Source organism: Marmota marmota, unplaced genomic scaffold, assembly GCF_001458135.2.
Source record: "Marmota marmota marmota unplaced genomic scaffold, marMar, whole genome shotgun sequence".
Lineage (NCBI taxonomy): Eukaryota > Metazoa > Chordata > Mammalia > Rodentia > Sciuridae > Marmota > Marmota marmota.
Window position 1 is genome coordinate 4,553,980 of NW_025999891.1, and position 18,438 is coordinate 4,572,417.

General features: G+C 44.0%; 1 non-coding gene across 1 annotated transcript; it reads left to right on the plus strand.

The window, feature by feature from the left end:
* Positions 1–9,292: 9,292 nt before the first annotated feature.
* LOC125613761 lies at positions 9,293–9,423 on the plus strand. Its single transcript, XR_007344332.1, has one exon. It is a non-coding gene; the product is annotated as a small nucleolar RNA SNORA38 (small nucleolar RNA).
* Positions 9,424–18,438: the final 9,015 nt, after the last annotated feature.

Genomic DNA, 18,438 nt, shown 5'->3' on the forward strand with positions numbered 1-18,438 from the left:
GCTGCAGACCAGCGGGACAGTGGCAATCCAAGGTGGCCCCCAACAGCGCTGTTGGGAGAAGGGTAGCTCCGCAGTCGGGGGAGGTCAGCAGGGATACAAGAGGCTGGAAGCAGTGGTGGCCCTGCTCCTGCGCTTAGACCCCTTGAACCAGGGCTTCCGGGAGTGCTCTAAGACCCTGCCCATCTCCGCGACTTCGCCGGCCTGTTCAAACCAGCTGGGCGGCCGCCCAGCTGCCCCGCTGTTGTTGGTCGGTGGCTGGTTCCTCTAAGCGCCTGAGCAACAGGAGCTGGAAGTCGTGAGGTCGATGGGGGGTGGGGCCATGGATCTGGAAGGTGGATATGAGCATGTCAGCTGAGGCCCAGACCCTGCACTGTTGACAAGGGAGGGGCGGGGGTGGGATGTCCTGGACCTTAAAAAAGCAAATAAAGGGAAAAGGAAGTTTAAGTTGAATATTTTTGAAACTTAGTAGTTCAAACTTAACGAGTTCAAAGCCAGCCTCAGCAAAAGCGAGGCACTCAGCTACTCAGTGAGACCCTGTCTCTAAATAAAACACAAAATAGGGCTGGGGAAGTGGCTCAGTGGTTAAGCACTTGCCTGGCATGTGTGAGGCACTGGGTTTGATTCTCACCATCACATATAAATAAGTAAAATAAAGGTCTATTGACAACTATGAAAATAATTTTTTTTTAAAAAAAGGCTCACATATGGCTCAAATGGCTGGTACCCACCTCCCACCCCCAATTTAAATGGCTAAATTTGTAAGACAAGGAGAAAAGGAAATTATGAACATCCCATCACAGAATCAATAGTCTCCAGGTGTTGATCTCTTAAAGATTGTCTTACACCTGTTTGATCTTACAGGAAAATATCACTATCTTGATTTTTTGAAAAAAAAAAATTTTAGTTGTTGATAGTCCTTTATTTTATTTATTTATATGAGGTGCTGAGAATCAAACCCAGTGCCTCACACATGCCAGGCAAGTCCGCTGCTGCTGAGCCTCAGCCCCACTATACTGATTTTTATTAGATGACAGAAGACAAAGATAGGAGGATCCTAATATTTACTGAGTACATACTTTGAGATTTATGGTTCAAATAATTTATATCAAACTTATGGATGCTTTCTTAATTCAGGTCAGTACACTTCAGGAAAAAGAGGTGTGGAATGTACATTAAATTGACATGATTCCTTTTCAATAACATAAATGCTCACCCTTTAAATCTGTATTCAACAAAATATCATTGTCTTCTCAAGCTAAACCATTCTACTTATATAACATATTAAATAACACAAAAAATTAAACATTTACCACTTATAGGTGATGAATTAACTGAGATATGGTTTCATTTAAGTTGCTAATCATTTTATATATTATTACAACTTAATCCTAGAAATATCTTCCAACAATAGAATCCTAAAAATTGCAACAAAGAATTGTTCTACTTTTTTTTTTTTTTTGAGACTGAGCATTGAACTCAGGGGCACTTGACCACTGAACCACATCCCCAGCCCTATTTTGTATTTTATTTAGAGGCAGGGTCTCACTGAGTTGCTTAGCACCTCACTTTTTGCTGAGACTGGCTTTGAACTCACGATCTTCCTGTCTCAGCCTCCCAAGCTACTGGGATTACACTGCACCTGGCCAGAATTGTTCTACTTTTGATAGATACCTATTCAAAATTCACTTGCTGATTCATCAAATTACTATGGGAATATTTTTACAAGTAACATGAATAAATCTCTCTGCTTTAATTAACACAATAAGTAACTGATTGAGCTATATGATAAAAGTATTATCAGTTCATCAACAGATTCATATTTGTAACAATGATTATCTCTCATTAAATGTGTCCAGAGTTAAAAAACTGTTAAATCAAGTTAAACCTTAGTAAAATGGTGGTGTAAACTAGGGAAGCAGTCTCAGAACAAGGTGCCCCCTCCTCCACATCCTGTCAGTGAGGTTGGCAAATGGACTTTGTGTATTCACAAGCTTGTGGGCACTAGCTTAGTGAATCTGATGAACCCAGAGCAGTAATTTTTTAGATTGTCTATTTTCTGTAATGGTATTCTAGATCTGATGCTAGCCTTAAAGATCCTCAGTGATGATCTATGTTCATTATTTAAGGGCATACTCTACCTTATTAAGCATGGAGAGTTGAATATGATTTATATGTGTCATAAAATTACTAGCTAAGTTGGGGCTGGGTTGTGGCTTGGTGGTAGAAGGCTCACCTTACATGTGTGAGGCACTGGGTTCGATCCTCAGCACCACATAAAAACAAAATAAAGGTAGTGTGTCCACCATAACTAAAAAAATAAATGTTTAAAAAATAAAATAAAATAATTAACTAAAGTAGTAACAATATAGATTTGGTAGTACATATGAAGTAACATCAGTGTGAACTTTGTTTTTAACACTGTTATTCTGTCCTCCTATTTGCTGACAGTATTGAAGCTGTCTGTAGGCACAACATTCTGAGAATTGTTCATATATGTCTTCTTCTTCTTCTTTTTTTATGGGAAGGTAATTGAACCCAGGGACACTCAACCACTGAGCCACATCCCCAGCCCTATTTTGTATTTTAGTTAGAGACAGGGTCTCACTGAGTAGCTTAGTGCCTCACTTTTTGCTAACACTGGCTTTGAACTTGGATCCTCCTGCCTCAGCCTGGGATTATAGGCATGCCAAGGTTAGTCATATATTTCAAAACTTTAAAAATATTCAGATCAGTGCTAGACTTGTGGCTCAGTGGTAGAGTGCTTGCCTGGCATGTGTGATACCCTGGGTTCAATCCTCAGCACCACATATAAGTAAATAAAACAAAAAGATCCATTGACAACTAAAAAAAAATATTTAAAAAATATTCAGAAAAATCACACGGTACTCTAATATGTATAAAGAACTGTATTTATATGCCTTATAGAAGGAAAAAAAAGCACAAGATTGAAGTTGACATTTCATTCCTATTTCAGCTGGTATGAATTTTTTCTCCAATATAACAAAAAATTCTGTATTTTTTATTGATTTTTTAAAAAAATAAATGACAGCGGAATACATTACAATTCATATTACACATATAGAACAAAATTCTGTATTTCTTCTAGTGTGAACCCGCCCTGGACATTTTTGGCATCACTGTTATAAAATCGGGATGAATGGGTGCTATGTAGGTACTAGCAGTTTTTCACAGCTCTCCCTGCTACATATGCCTGCACCTCCTGTCCCCAGCAGCCACCTCTACAAAGTAAAGGGAATGAATTCAGCAAGTGGTTGCTTGGGAAACTTACTATGAACTTTTAATTTTTGTTTCAATAAGAGTTCCTATTGTGGGGTATGGTAGTGCTTGCCTGTAATACCAGCAACTAAGGAGGCTGAGTCAGGAGGATCAAGTTTGAGGCCAGCCTCAGCAATTTAGTGAGACCCTTAGAAACCTAGCAAGACCCTGTCTCAAAATAAAAAATGAAAAGGGCTGGGGATGTAGCTCAGTGATAAAGCACCCCTGAGCTCAATTCCTAGAATCCCCCTCCTCCCAAAAAGAGTTCTTATTTCACCATAAAAAGAAAGAATTCATAATTTTCCACAAAATACTAGGCCACAGAAGACATGTATGCCAGTAGGTGACATGACAATGGGAAGGGTTCAGACTAGTCACTGCTGGTTTGTACACTGCTCTGGCTTTACTGATTTTGACACCATTTATCTGAGAGGTGCCAGAATTGTTCACTTAATCTAGAAATGGAGATCATATGCATATAATTTTAAAAGAGAATTTAAAGCTTGCTTGTCAATAAGCCCATAAATATTACAAAAGGAAATTAGGCCTTTCCAAATGCCACATACCAAGCCATCCAGGAGTCAGTCCTTAGCTTTCCCTACCAGTCTTTGCAGGCAGCTTCAACAAGGTTGAAGAACAGAATATAAACTGCCTTTCCCTCCAGGCCACTGTCAATACTGCCCCCACTTGAAAACAAGGCTGATATTCCAAGCCTCCCCTGCTTTCTAAATAGTTTCTGCAAGTGAGCCGGGCATGGTTGCACACACCTGTAATCTCAGCAGTTTAGGAGGCTGAGGCAGGAGGATCGCAAGTTCAAAGTCAGACTCAGCAACTTATCGAAGCTCTAAGCAACTCAGTGAGACCTAGCCTCTAAATTGTATGTATATGTGTGTGTGTGTGTATACACACACACACACACACACACACACATATATGGGCTGGGGATGTGGCTCAATAGTTTAGTATCCCTGGGTTCAATCCCTGGTTCTAATCATAGTAATAATAAAAATTAATATAAATAATTTCTGAAAACTTGTATATCCATTGTGCAGAAGGGTCAAGAAACATCACAGGGATCATCCTCATGAAGGTCACTCCTGGAAAGTATGCTCTGGGAATTACGAGGAAACCCAGGCTGAATCCAGTGGGAACTTCCAGTAAATCCTCCCTCACTTTGTTCCCATCATCAAACCCAGCCCACGCTGCTGGGAAGGGTGTCTTCTTCTGCTTTGAAAAGTGGAGGACAAGTTTGACAAAGGATGAGTACTCTCAGAAGGGGCAAACTCCAAGCAGCCTAAATACATGGGGTCAGCCACATTTATCAGGTAGACTAAGTGAACTGCATGAACCCATATTTTGATTATTGGTCTTTATCTACTCTACCAGAAATAGTGTCCTAAGAAGAATGATTGAGACAGATAATATTTAATGCATCTTCTATGTCAGGCATTCTTTTATGTGCATCAATGTGTCAACTGTTTTAACTCTCCAAATAGTCCAGTGAATTTCCTGCAGTTTCTCCCTTTTTTAAAAAAATAGCACATTATTGATTATATATAACAGTGGGATTCATTGTGATTTTTCATATATGCACACAATATAATTTGGTCAATTTTATTTATTTATTTTCAAATATTTATTTTTTAGTTGGAAACAATATCTTTATTTATTTTTATGTGGTTCTGAGGATCGAACCTAGGTGCTCGCAAGTGCTAGGCGATCGCTCTGCCGCTGAGCCATAAACCCATCCCCCCAGTCAATTTTATTCTCCAGTACTTTCCCTTTCCCATTCCTTCTCCATTCCTATTTCATCATCCCAGTGACTTGGGAGGCTGAGGCAGGAGGATTGCAGGTTGGAAGCCAGCCTCAGCAAGTTAGTGAGGCTGTAAGTAACCTAGTGAAACCCTGTCTCAAAAAAAAGTGGGTGGGTGGCGGGGCCTGGGGATGTAGCTCAGTGGCAAAGCACCCCTGAGTTTAATCCTCAGTACCAGAAAAACAAAAACGAACCAACCAGCCAACCAACCAACCAAAAACCTCAAAAGAGCTGATGTATCAACAGCACTAACAATAACAAAAATAAATTACTTTTGACTTTCAATTATGACTCAAAAGCAAAACAGCCTAAAGTCCAAGTTTAGGCCATGTCAACCTCACCATTGCACTATGAAACACATGTAAAATACGTAAATGCTTCCTCAAGACCCGTAGAATTCCCAAAGCAATCACTCTAATGTAAGAGCCAAGTGATCACATGAACCCCATTTGCACAAAAGTCAGGAAAATTCTGGAGTTTTACTGCAAGATGGCCAGTGGCAGGGCCAGCTTGGAAAAATATTAACTTATCAAGACTGAACATGAGTCTGGGCGCAGTGGTGCAAGCCTGTAATCCCAGCAGCTTGGGAGGATGAGACAGGAGGATGGTTAGTTCAAAGCCAGCCTCAGTAACAGTGAGGTGCTAAGCAACTCAGTGAGATCTTGTCTCTAAATAAAATACAAAATAGGGCTGGAGATGGGGCTCAGTGGTCAAGTGCCCCTGAGTTCAATCCCGTGTACCCCTCCCCCCAAAAAAAGATTGAACATGAACGTGAAGAAGACACCGTGCTAAGAGGTTTGCTGAGATTACAGGTGTAACATTTTTTTTGTAGTTGTAGATGGACAGAATGCCTTTATTTTATTTGCTTATGTTTATGTGGCGCTAAGGATGGAACCCAGTGCCTCACTCATGCTGGGCAAACACTCTGCCACTGAGCTACAGCCTCAGCCCAAAAGTTAAACCAATTCTTAATGTTGAGGAGAACAGGATAGAAAAGAGACCACAAACAGGTGGACAAGTGGCCACTAACATAGCAGAGTCAAACCCTAAACTGTCAGTAGAGAAACAATCTTCTTCATACTATGGGGTTCTCAAAAGACTCAGGTCTTGGAAAGACTGGGACCTCTGGACCTGGGAAGACAGGACAGATCAGGGGAGGAGGATGAGTGTGAGGAGGCTAGGGAGCAGCAGGTTAACTCATCCCCTTTTCAAAAGTCAATCCTGCCAGGCAACTGCCCCTATTCACCCCAGCATTGATTTGAAGATTTATTGTTTTGAAAGATTTATTAGGCAACAGACTGAAGAAAGATTTGTTAGGCAACAGACTGATGCTGGAAAAAGACAAGTTAAGAAATTGGAGGTGAACTAAAGATGAGGATACTCCATCCCACATTCCTTATTCGTCCCTTAGGAGGAGAGGAGATTGGAAGACCCTGCTCTGAGGAAGGAATCTGCTCAAGAGGAAAGACCTAAGGTCCTATTATCAGGATTCTCAGCCCAGGTTGATCACCGCTCATCAGAGTGACAGCATCACAAAAGTCTCAGCCCTGAATCAGCCTTTCAGTCCAACTCTTAATCAAAAGCAACTGGACCAATGGTTAACATTTCTGTGGAAAATCCACATTGTGGAAGGTAAAGATCAGAGGCAATACTAGAAAAACAAGGAGGAAACAAAAACCATGCAAGGAAGAGCAACATTAAAAGCTCTATCCTGGGCTGGGGATATAGCTCAGTTGGTAGAGTGCTTGTCTCACATGCACAAGGCCCTGGGTTCAATCCCCAGCACCACACACACACACACACACACACATACAAAAAAAGAAGCACCATATCCTTTAGGTATGGTGGCACATGCCTGTAATCCCAGCAATTTAGGAGACTGAGGCAGGAGGATCCCAAGTTTGAGGCCAGCCTGGGCAACTTAGTGAGACACTCAGAAACATGAGACCCTGTCTCAAAGGAAAAAAAAAAAGTGGGAACTGGGATATCACTTGGTGGTAAAGCACTCCTGTGTTCAATTCCCAGTACAAATAAAATTAAAAAGCTCTATCCATGTCCTCAAAGAGGTGAGAAAAGATCAGTATCCACAAAACAAGAAGTGGATACTATGAAAGGAATGCTTAGGGGGGAGAATCCTAGCTAATAATAAGGACCTCAATTGAAGATTTGGGAGCAAAATGAGGAAATCTCCCAGAAAGTAGAGCAGAGATGTGTGTGAGTGTGTGTATGTGTGTGTGTGTGTGTGTGTGTGTTTGGTGCTGGGCATGGAACCTGAGGCCTAAAGCATGCTAGGCAAGCACTCTGCCACGGAAGTACACCCCTCGACATCCATATTTTATTCTGAGACAGGGTCTTGCAAAGTTGCTGAGGTTGGTCTCAAACTTGCAATCCTCCTGTGTTGTTGGGATGACAGGTGTCACCATCATACCCAGCTGTGAAGCAGAGGTTTTGAGGACTAGTCCAACGAGTGAATAAAAGAATTCCCAAAAAGAACATGATGGAGGAAATCATCAATGGAATAATTGGGGGAAATTTTTAGAGAAATAGAAATTTCTGGATTAAAGAGATCTGTCAAAAATTCAATGCAAAGAATAAAAACAGACTCAAAATGAGGAAAATCATTTTGAAATTTAGAACCTTGGAGACAAAGAGAAGATAACACAAGCTTCCAAGGGAAAACCATTGGTCACATGAATGAATTAGAAGCCACAGTGGTTTCATATTTTCATGAGCAACACTGGGAGCTCAAATAGAAATGGCCAAGACCATCGATATTGTAAAAAATATTTTCTGAGAAGTGATTTTGAACAGGACATCTATACTCAACCCAATTGTCAGTCTGATGTTAATATGAAATTAAAGGTATTCTCCTATGTACAAAGGCCCATGATTTACCTCCCTTGTGTGCTTCCTCTCTCAGGAAGTTGCCAGAAGGTATGGTTTGTGCAAGCCAAGGAAAGTGCCAAGAAAAAAGACAGGACCTCAGGAAAGAGCAGGTCAAGTGGTGGGTGTTTGCTGTCATTTGGATCTCAAATGTCTCTCAAAGACCCATGTGTTAAAAAGGCAGCTTCAGCTGTGGTGCTTATTGAGAGGTAGAACATTTAGGAGATGGGGCCTAGTGGAAAGAAGCGAGGTCACTGGGGGCGTGGAAGGGGGTATGGAATGCCCGCCACTTCCTGTCTCTCATTTTGTTTCCTGGTGTCCAGGAGGTGAGCAGCTTACTCTACCAATGCTCCCTCTAGGATGTGCTATGCTGCTATAGGCACAAAGTAACAAGGGTCAACCAATCATGGACTGAAACACTGAAACTGAGCCAAGATAAACCTATTCTCCTTATAAGTACTCTAAAGTATATATCACAGAGACAGAATGCAAACACAGTGCTCTAAGGGAGGATGCTATTGGGAGTGCTATTGGGAGACAGGAGGATGTCCCCATCATACCCCCGTGACATTCCTTCCCACTCCTATCCACTCTTTACCAGAGTTTCACATTGTGTGGGAGTTTGGCCGTCAGATAAATTGCATTGAGCAATTCATCATTTTGGCTGAAAATCACAGGCCAGAGGGTACCATGAAATTAGATTTCCTGGCAGATGCTTGGTGATACTCCATCCCCAGCCCTGATGCTCTCTGGGTGGAGGAAGTGACAGATCAGAAACCTGGAGGAGGGCTGGGGATGTAGCTCAAGCGGTAGCGCCCTCGCCTGGCATGCGTGTGGCCCGGGTTCGATCCTCAGCACCACATACAAACAAAGATGTTGTGTCCGCCGAAAACTAAAAAATAAATATTAAAAAAAAAAAACCCTGGAGGAACACAAATAAAGTTCAGAATGGGGGCAGGAGGAAGGTGAGGGGGAGATTCCAAACCACAGGTACAGGACTGGAGGCATCCACACCTGTATCCACCCCCAAGGTAATGTTGTGGGAAAGAACGCATCCATGAGACGGGAAAATCATATCAAAACCCATCAAAAGGATTCTTCATATCTGTTCTCCACTAATGCAACCCCTGTGGACATTGCGTCTAATTTGGGCATTAAGTAATACTTCTTGCATATCCACTGACAAGGATTCAGGCCAACTCTGATAGCTCAGGGGCAAGAATGCACGGAGACCAATGCTCTTCCACGCTGCTCTTGGATAAATATATATGGTACCACTTCTCTGCGGCATCACATCAGTTTGCAATAGCTATTAAGGAACCCTCCTACAAAGGCGTGTCTTTGGTTCCCTGTCTTTGGACGCGTAAGAATTGGAAGAAAAAGAATTATGGATTCGGGGAAATCTGGGACCAGCTTTCTCCTCGCAGGTTCAGATCAGTCATCCCACATAGAGGGGAAAGAAAGAAAAAAAAAAACAAGAAAAAAAAAAGTGGGCTGGGGTTGTGGCTCAGTGGTAGAGGGTTTGCTTAGCACCCACAAAGCCCTGGGTTCGATCCTCAGCACCACATAAAAATAATTAAATAAAATAAAGGTATTGTGTTCAACTACAACTAAAAAATAAAATATTTTTTAAAAACAGGTATTAAGGAGCTGTCAAATGTACATAGCCTTTATCCAGTAACTTTGCCTCTGGGATATTATGAAGCAAATCAGAGTTGCTGGCAAAGATTTATGTACCAAGTGTTTCCTGCAGCATTCATTTTCTTTTCTCTTTTAAAGGTTTTAGTTGTAGATGGATACAATATCTTTTTATTTATTTATTTTTATGCCGTGCTGAGGATCGAACCCAGTGCTTCACATGTGCTAGCCAGGCTCTCTACCTTGGAGTTACAGCCGCAGCCCCAGCATTCATTTTCAATTGCCCCATATTAAAAAGAATACAAAAAGAATAAAGAAAATCAGGTAGATCATATAGTCAATCTCATAGAACATGTTGGAAGGAGTTTGGATCCCACAGAGAAATGCTGATGCTTTCTGCTGAGGCCTCACTGGCTCCCTGGGTCCCCAGGTCCCTCCTGCTTTTCACTGTCTCAGCTGCCTCTTCCCTTCCTCTCCTTATCAGCAAACTGTGAGCTGTCCCCTGCCCGCCTCCTTCAAAAACCCAGTGTTTTCAATTCTTTCCTCCCTCTTTTCTGAGGCAGCCACACCCTCTGCCAGTCCTGCAGAAGCTGCCTTCCAGCTGCTGTTCTGGGCTTCCTCTCCCTTCACTTCCCCTGCATCCCTCCCTCTTCTCCTCTGCCTCCCTCTCTGCCCCCCTCCTCAACCTCTCTCTCCTCCTGCTTCAGGTCTACTGTCTCCTCTCTCAGGGATGACTCTGGGGCTTTCTGCTTCCCCAGGAGCCCACGGTGCAGACCCAGTCAGATGCACATTGTGGAATGATGATTGATGTCCTCAATCCCTGCTGGATCCTCCAGCAGACTCCCTGCTCTTGAGTACAAAACTCACAGCCTTTCCTGTGCAACTGAGTTTGAGAGCCGCTGGCCCTGCCAGTCAAGGCCTGACTTTCCCCAGGCTCCTTAGGAACCGGGAGGAAATTCCCTGATGGGTTTCTCAAACCACACGTTCACTGCCCACAATGGAAACACCTGTACCTGGGAGCCTGCAATATGCCTTGGGAAACACCCCCTTTCTGCCACGCTCCACTCTTCCAGGCTGCTCTCTCTTGCCATACATCCTCCCTCTGATTCCCAGGATAGCTGGCTTGCTGCTCAGCACCCCTTGGAATCTCAGGTGGCTGAAGGGCCCTGACCTGGGTCAGGCCTCTCAGAGGGACTGTCTCATGCCAATGCTCTAGAAGGAGAAAACATCACCAGGGGAAAGACTGAGTTTCTTGCATGACACAGTCAAGGAACTGAGCAGCAGCTCTGGGAAAGGCACCCTGCCACTTCCCTGGCTCCCAACAAAGTCTGTTTCACAGGACTTCCTTATGCTCTCAGGGATGTCTCCGCAGAATGAACCAGACTGACAGCACTGTCTGTCAATTGTTCCCTTCTGAAAACGGTAACCAGGTAACAGCAGTGTCAGAATACACACAGGGTCTGTATTTCTTTCCCCTGCCCACCCCACCAAAGCTCATAATCTTGTGCCTTCAGAAGCACTTTGAATCATTTGTTGCTGTTGGGGGATGTTGATAGGTCTCTGAAGTCACTTTTCTTTTTAGGTTTTGGATGAGCTCCCGGTCCTACATTACTACCCGCTGCTCACACTGATGTGTGCCCAGGTCCAACTCTGCAAGGAGGATGCAAAACAGTGAAATATCTGTGAACACTTCTGGAGCATCCATTCTATTATAAGATTTGTGAGAAACAGAAATTTATTAAGAACCGTCTCTGCCATCCCAGAAACATGGAGGAAAGGACAGAGAAGAGCAGGGCAGGGGGAAGTGTCCCAAGGAAAAACAGTCTCGATGTCTCTTCCAGGTGGGGTGGTGGAGCCTCCTTGTCTTTAGATGGTTCCAGATGGTCTCACGACTGGAATTCATGAGAAAGCCACACTTGCACAACTCCCTATGGCAGCTGTTCCACATAAATGAGATACCTTGTGACCCATCTTTCTGAGGAGATAGATATGTTAATAAGCATGAGTTCATCATGTGTATAGATTTCTCTAAACATCATTGTACCCCACAAACGCATACAGTTATGATGATGTGCCAATTGAAAATGACATCAATAAAAGCTTATGGAAAAAATAAAAGGCTGGGCTGCCTCACCTCCTTGGTTTTGCGGGTAACTCAGCTGTTCAATTTCAATGAGACTCTTTGTTTCTGAGTCCAGGGCCTGTCGTTTGGGCTGGCACATTGCAACGTATTTGGAGAATACAGGTGGCCATCTTTCTATTCACTGCCCTTGCTATGTTAGGGGTAGGGGCTGTGGTCCCATTATGGGGGTCTTGGTGGAGGAGCCTTCTTCTGATGATGTATCCTGGGTGGACTTCCTGTTCTCTGCCTCCCACCCACTGCTGCTCATCCAGGGGCTGCAAGGGCATGCTGGGAAGCTATGCTGGGGGTGAGGGTCCTCCCTGGCTTGTAGGCTGCAGGAAGGGCAGGCTGACTGGCTCTTCTGCTGCCCTTCAGCCCTGATGGCTTGTCCTTCTTGGACAGCTGATGCTCATGGGACAAGAAGGGGAAGGAGCGAAGGAAAGGCTCCCTGGCACTCTTCTTTGGGTGGAAAGTGAAGCCGGAGTGGGACCGACAAGGCCCAGCCTCTGGATACACACACACTTAACTGAACAGTGCAATCTGTTCTCTGGGTTGTCTGGAGCTGAAGCATCAGATATGTAGCCATTGTCTCATCAAGCTTTCTGGTGACCAAGGATACCCAGGTAACACATGGGCCGTAACCCATGACAGATATGACCCTCATATCGAGAGGTCCAGGTGGGTGGGGAGTGGCTTGCTAGAATGATTTGAGGAATATTCCTCACCTATAGGGCTCAGCGAAGGGTGACCTCATCTCCTGTGAGTCTCTGTGTGGGGTACACAGTCAGGATTTGAGTGATGAGACTTCCCTCTTTGGTGGACAGGTGAGAAGAAATGCCATACCTTGGGTGCAGGACTTGCTCCCTCATCTGCATAGCGGTGATTCTGTTAAATGGAAGGCACCCCGTGAGCATGAAGTACAGGAGGACACCCTGTACATCAGAGGTTCCAGGCGTCCACTGTAAGACTGTCCTATTCTTCCCAGGGGTAGAGTTTGTTGGGCAGTGAACCTGCACGCCAGGACGAAGTTGCAGAGTTTGATGTTGCCTCCTGCATCCACCAGGATGTCCTCTGGCTTCAGGTCTCTGTGCGGGATGCCCTTCTCATGGCAGTTGTGCATAGTGCATGTGATCTCCAGAACACTCTCAGGGCCTCCTCCACCTGTGTGCCAGTGGTGTCTGGGAGGTGGCACAGCAGCTTCCACTCACTCACATGCTCCGTCACAACACTGACATTATCAAGGCTCCAACAATGCAAAACACCTGATCCCATTTGGGTGTTCCATGGTCTTCATGATATCCACTTCAGATACAATGTGGGCCACGCTCCACTCTACCTATGGCAGGGCTATCACTGTCCCCTTTGGCCCTGTGATGACCAGTCAGGTCAGTTTCACTGCCCTGCTGAATGTTCCTCAAAATCCAATAGTGGAGCCAGGTGCAGTGGTACATGCCTTAATCCCAGTGACTTGGGGGGCGGGAGGATCAGGAGGTGGGAGGATCGGGAGGCAGGAGGATCGGGAGGCAGGAAGATCGTTGAGTTCAAAGCCAGCCTCAGCAGCATAGGAAGGTGCTAAACAACTCAGTGAGACCCTGTTTCTAAATAAAATACAAAATAAGGATGGAGATGTGGCTCAGTGGTTGAGTGCCCCTGAGTTCAATCTCTGTTACAAAAAAAAAAAAAAAAATTCAATAGTGGCATGTGAGTGTACTCCTAAAGGAGGAGCTGGCTGAGAGGCCCTGCTACACTCTCATAATCTGGCTATTCTATTCTCACTATACATCCTAAAGCAGCAATACCAACTAAGGATGCTAGATAGAAACAAAACCAAAGATAATAACAACAAAAATCCTGAAAAAATAAAGGGTAAATAAAAAAACAACCAAACAAACAAAAAACTCCCAAATCAAAAAACCAATCAAAAAACCAAAACCAAACCAAGCACAGTAGTGTGTGCCTATAATCCCAGCGGCTAGGGATGCTGAGGCAGGAGGATCGACAGTTCAAAGCCAGCCTCAGCTAAGCACCTCAGTGAGACCCTATCTCTAAATAAAATACAAAATAGGGCTGGGGATGTGGCTCAGTGGTCAAGCCCCTGAGTTCAATCCCTGGTACCAAAACAAAACAAACAAACAAACAAAAACCCAAAACAGAACGACCAAACTACCAAATGAGTTATCTATCTGTGAGTCCACCAGGTTAGCACCAAGAGCTCCCTGTACTTATGGACAAAAAATCAGCCATAGTTAGGGCCTTGTACAGCTGGTGTTTGTAATCCCCCCTCAGTGGCTCCTTGTGAGGTCAGAGCAAGAAATGGCCCAGTGATGGCTGGGCGTAATCCACAGTGACTGTCTCATTTTATGGCCTCCAGGAGATTTTCCATTTTCATAATAAGAAAGGACTCGTGGTTACCATGAAGTTAGTTAGCAACTTTGCTCCACTACATTCTTCCTGCCGTGATGTTTTGCCTCACTCAAGGCCCAAAGTGAGAGGACCAAGCAGCCATGGATATTTTGTCGCAGTGACAGAGGGCTTACTTATACTTTCCAAAGCCACCAGCCTGCTCAGGAATAGGGGCTTCTTCTGAAGAAGGTGAGGGGCCCCTGAGGAGGACTGAGCAGAAATCATATGGTCGGATTATCCCTGGCTCCTGAGTGAGGGGTGAATTGGAAAGAAGTCTAATGATAGTAAGTGTCTGACTTCATGCTGGGTTTATGTATGTGCTCATAAAATGCTCACAATCATTTCTGAAGAAGGCACTATTATTATGCTCATTTTACAGAAAATGTTGGTGCAGGGAGGTTAGCTTCCCCAGCCAATGTTGCACAGTGGCTAAGTGGCAGAGCAGGATTTGAATTCTGGTTGTTTGGATGCATGATTTACCCGACTGGAGGTGAAGGGGTGGGTGGTGGGGAGGAGTGAAGAAGGTGTTGCAGGGATTGGAGTGAGGGATGAAGGGAACCTGGATTAGGTCAGTGTCTGCAGAGGTGGAGGGAAATAGATGAAGTTGAGATTTTTTAAATTTTTTTTTTTAGTTGTGGATGAAGAAATAACTTTATTCTGTTTATTTATTTATTTATATTTTTTAAAAATTCTTTTTTTAATATTTATTTTTTAGTTGGACAAAATATCTTTATTTATTTATTTTTATGTGGTGCTGAGGATCCACCCAGGGCCCCACGCGTGCTAGGCAAGTGCTCTACCGTTGAGCCACAACCTTAGCCTCAAGTTGAGATTTTTTCAAGAGGTGAAATTCCCAGGACTCATGGCTGATTGGATGAGGGATTATTGTTTTAGCCAGCTTTTTTGCTCCTGTGAACAAAAGACCTGACAAGAATTATTTTAGAGGAGGAAACACTTATTTTGTCGTGGTGGTACTTTATAGGGTTACAGGTGTTGTGGGTTTATAGGGTTACAAGTCTGTAGAGAATCTATAGCAAGGAGTAGGAGAGACCTCCGCTGGTATCAGGAAGAGGACCCTCCCCTACCACCCTGATAATAAATAGTCCTCATCAGAGCTGCTAAGTGGACCCGACTGAGATTCCAGATGGCATCTGCTGCACTTCCACCTTCAGACAGGAGGGGGCTCCCGATACAAGGTTCCACCTTAGGAAAAACTCTGGCCCCCTGCTCCTTTGAAATCTTCATGCTTCTGTAACTGGTCTTGCTGGCAATGACACTTTCCCTAGGAATCTAGAGGATCCCTAGGTGATAGAAGGAGGAAGAAGACAGAGTGGAGGTGCGGCTACTGATGCTGAAGCTAATGTGCTGTTGACCTTGAAGGGGCAGTAATTCCTTAGGTAGAGCCAGACTTTCCCTATTCTCTTTCTGAAGTGGGGCATTCTTTTTTACTTTGACTCTGGAAGCATCATGAAGATCCATCCTGCCACTGAGTAGAACAGGAAAGTCCAAATGCTATATGAAACCCCACTGCTCATGCTCTCCTGGGCTGGCCTGCAGAGTGCACATTGGGATTGCCAACACAGGTGTTAGAACACTGAGCTGCTTCTTTCCAGTTGGTAAAGAGCTGCCATCCAAGTCCTCTTGAGGGAGATGTAGAAGGCCTTAGGCAGCCAGGACAGGATGATGAGTGAGGAGGTCCAGGCCAGGGCTAGAACAAAGGAGCAGGGAGAGGGTCTTCTGATGAGGTCAATTTCCTGCTTAACAAAAGCGCTGGTGGACACAAGTGGGGGACACAATCAGACAGGTCCGTATTCATTCTCCCAAGCAGGGGATCCAATGGAAAAACTAAAACAGATGCATGGACAGAGGGGTCACCCATCAATAATAGTGCGGAGCATGTGGTCAGGGGAGGAGATAAAGACAGGAGGAAATTCCAGAGACCATAAAAAGGACAGCCCAAAACTTTCCCATTGGATTCCCAGCTCTGGGGCTCCTTCTTTTTGAAGAAGTCTATCTCTGTATCTGTGTTGCTTTTGCAATAAACCTACTTCTTGCTTGCTATCTCTGAGTCCTGTTCTTTAATTCTTTTCAGAATGGAGATAGCACCCCTATATGGTAACTCAGCATCCTCCACCTAGCACTCAGGGTCCACTTCCCCTCCAACCAGCAGTTAAGGCAAGTGTACTTTACTTTCTTTCTTTTTTTTAGTTGTAGGTGGACACAATATCTTTATTTTATTTTTGGGTGGTGCTGAGCATCGAACCCAGTGCTTCACGCATGCTAGGTGAGCGCTCTACCTCTGAGCCACAACCCCAGCCCTGCTATACTTTCTCTTTTTTAAAAAAAAATATTTATTTTTTATAAGTAGTTGGACACAATACCTTTATTTATTTATTTATTTATTTATTTATTTATTTATTTATGTGGTGCTGAGGATCGAACCCAGGGCTTCGCATGTGCTAGATGAGTGCTCAACCACTGAGCCACAACCCTAGCCCCCTGCTATACTTTCTTATGTGCTATGGACGCCTTTGTTATCAATCTGCTAAAGCCTACAAACAATATGAGGTTTGTAAGAACATAAAACATGTTAGAATCATAAACATTTTATATATTAAAATCCATATATACATGTGTATATATTCTTCAATGCCTACTATATACTATTAAGATATTTGTAATTTTTTTTCATGGTGCTGGCCAGGATCAAACTCAGGACCTTGCACGTGCTAGGCAAGCCTCTACTACTGAGCTCCATCCTCAGTCCAATATCTGTGTTATTTTTTAAAGTGTTTTTTTAGTTGTAGATGGACACAATACCTTTATTTTATTTATTTTTATGTGGTGCTGAGGATCGAACCCAGTTCTTTATGCATGTTGAAGCAAGTGCTCTACCACTGAGCTATAGCCCAGCCTCCAATACCTGTGTTATTTTTCTTTTTTTTCCACCCATGGTACTGAGGATTGAACCCAGGGGTGCTATATTTTTAGTCCTTTTATTTTTATTTCTTTCTTTCCAGTCAGGTCTCATTAAGTTGCTGAGGCTGACCTTGAGCTTGTGATCCTCTTTCCTCAGGTTTTAGAGATTCTGGGATTACAGGTGTGTGCCCAGATCAATACCTGTGAATTCTAGTGACAAAAGTCACAGGTATTGCTGAAGCCACTGTGATTTATTGCTGATGGTCATAATCAAGGGAAATAGTAAATTGCAGGTAGAGGGGCTGGGGTTGTAGTTCAGTGGTAGAGTGCTTGCCTAGCACGTGTGAGATGCTGGGTTTGATCTTCAGCACCACATAAAAAATAAATAAATAAATAAAGAAAGAAAGAAAGAAAGAAAGAAAGAAAGGTATTGTGTCCAATTACAACTAAAAGTAAAATATTTTTTTAAAAATTGCAGCCTGGTGCTGTGACACACGCCTGTAATCCCAGTGTCTTGGGGAGGCTGAGGCAGGAGGATCACGAGTTCAAAGCCAGCCTCAGCAATGGGCCAGTTGCTAAGCAACTCAGTGAGACACTGTCTCTAAATAAAACACAAAATAAGGCTGGGGATGTGGCTCAGTGGTTGAGTGCCTCTGAGTTCAATCCCTAGTACCAAAAAACAACAACAAAAAAACCCTGCAGGTAGAGATGTGTGGAGATAAAGATTTATTTTTCATTTCCAAGTTTGTGGATGCATGAATTATAATCAGTTTTAGAACCCTCCTAGAATCCTTTAAGAAAAGAGTTAATTCCCCCACATAGTAGGGGACTTGCAGATTGCTTTCTATTCCCACTGATGGTTACCCTACAGTTAAACACCTGGCGCAGGTTGGCCAGCAGAGGGCAGCCTATGAGCAGGAGTGCAGGCTCATTTCAGGGTGATGCTGAAGCCGGTGTTTTCCAAGTCTGAGATCCAGTCTGGTTACAAATAAACAACAACAACAAAAAACTATATCCAAAGTCCTATCAGCCTCCTGTCTTCCTTGAGTCAAGGTGTGCACAGGTGTGCTGAATGCTCATAGGACAGGTCTGACCAAGGGCACCCTGTGGATATCCTCTGCTCCTCATGTCTGCTGGGATATAGGGTCTAAGGCGGGAAGGTGGCCCCAGTCAAGTTTTCTCAGGAAACAGCCTATCCTTGGGGGCCGGGGTGTCAACACACAGGTCAGAGTTGGTCAGAGCTGGGTGCCACATCCCCTGGGGGCTTGGCAGAGAGCCTTCTCCTTCTTCCTAGACAGCCCGGACCAGGCTAGGGCAGGCAGGTCTTGGGTGCGCCGGCTGGCTATGCCTTCTCCCACACCCTACCCCACCCTGGCCCCAGCCC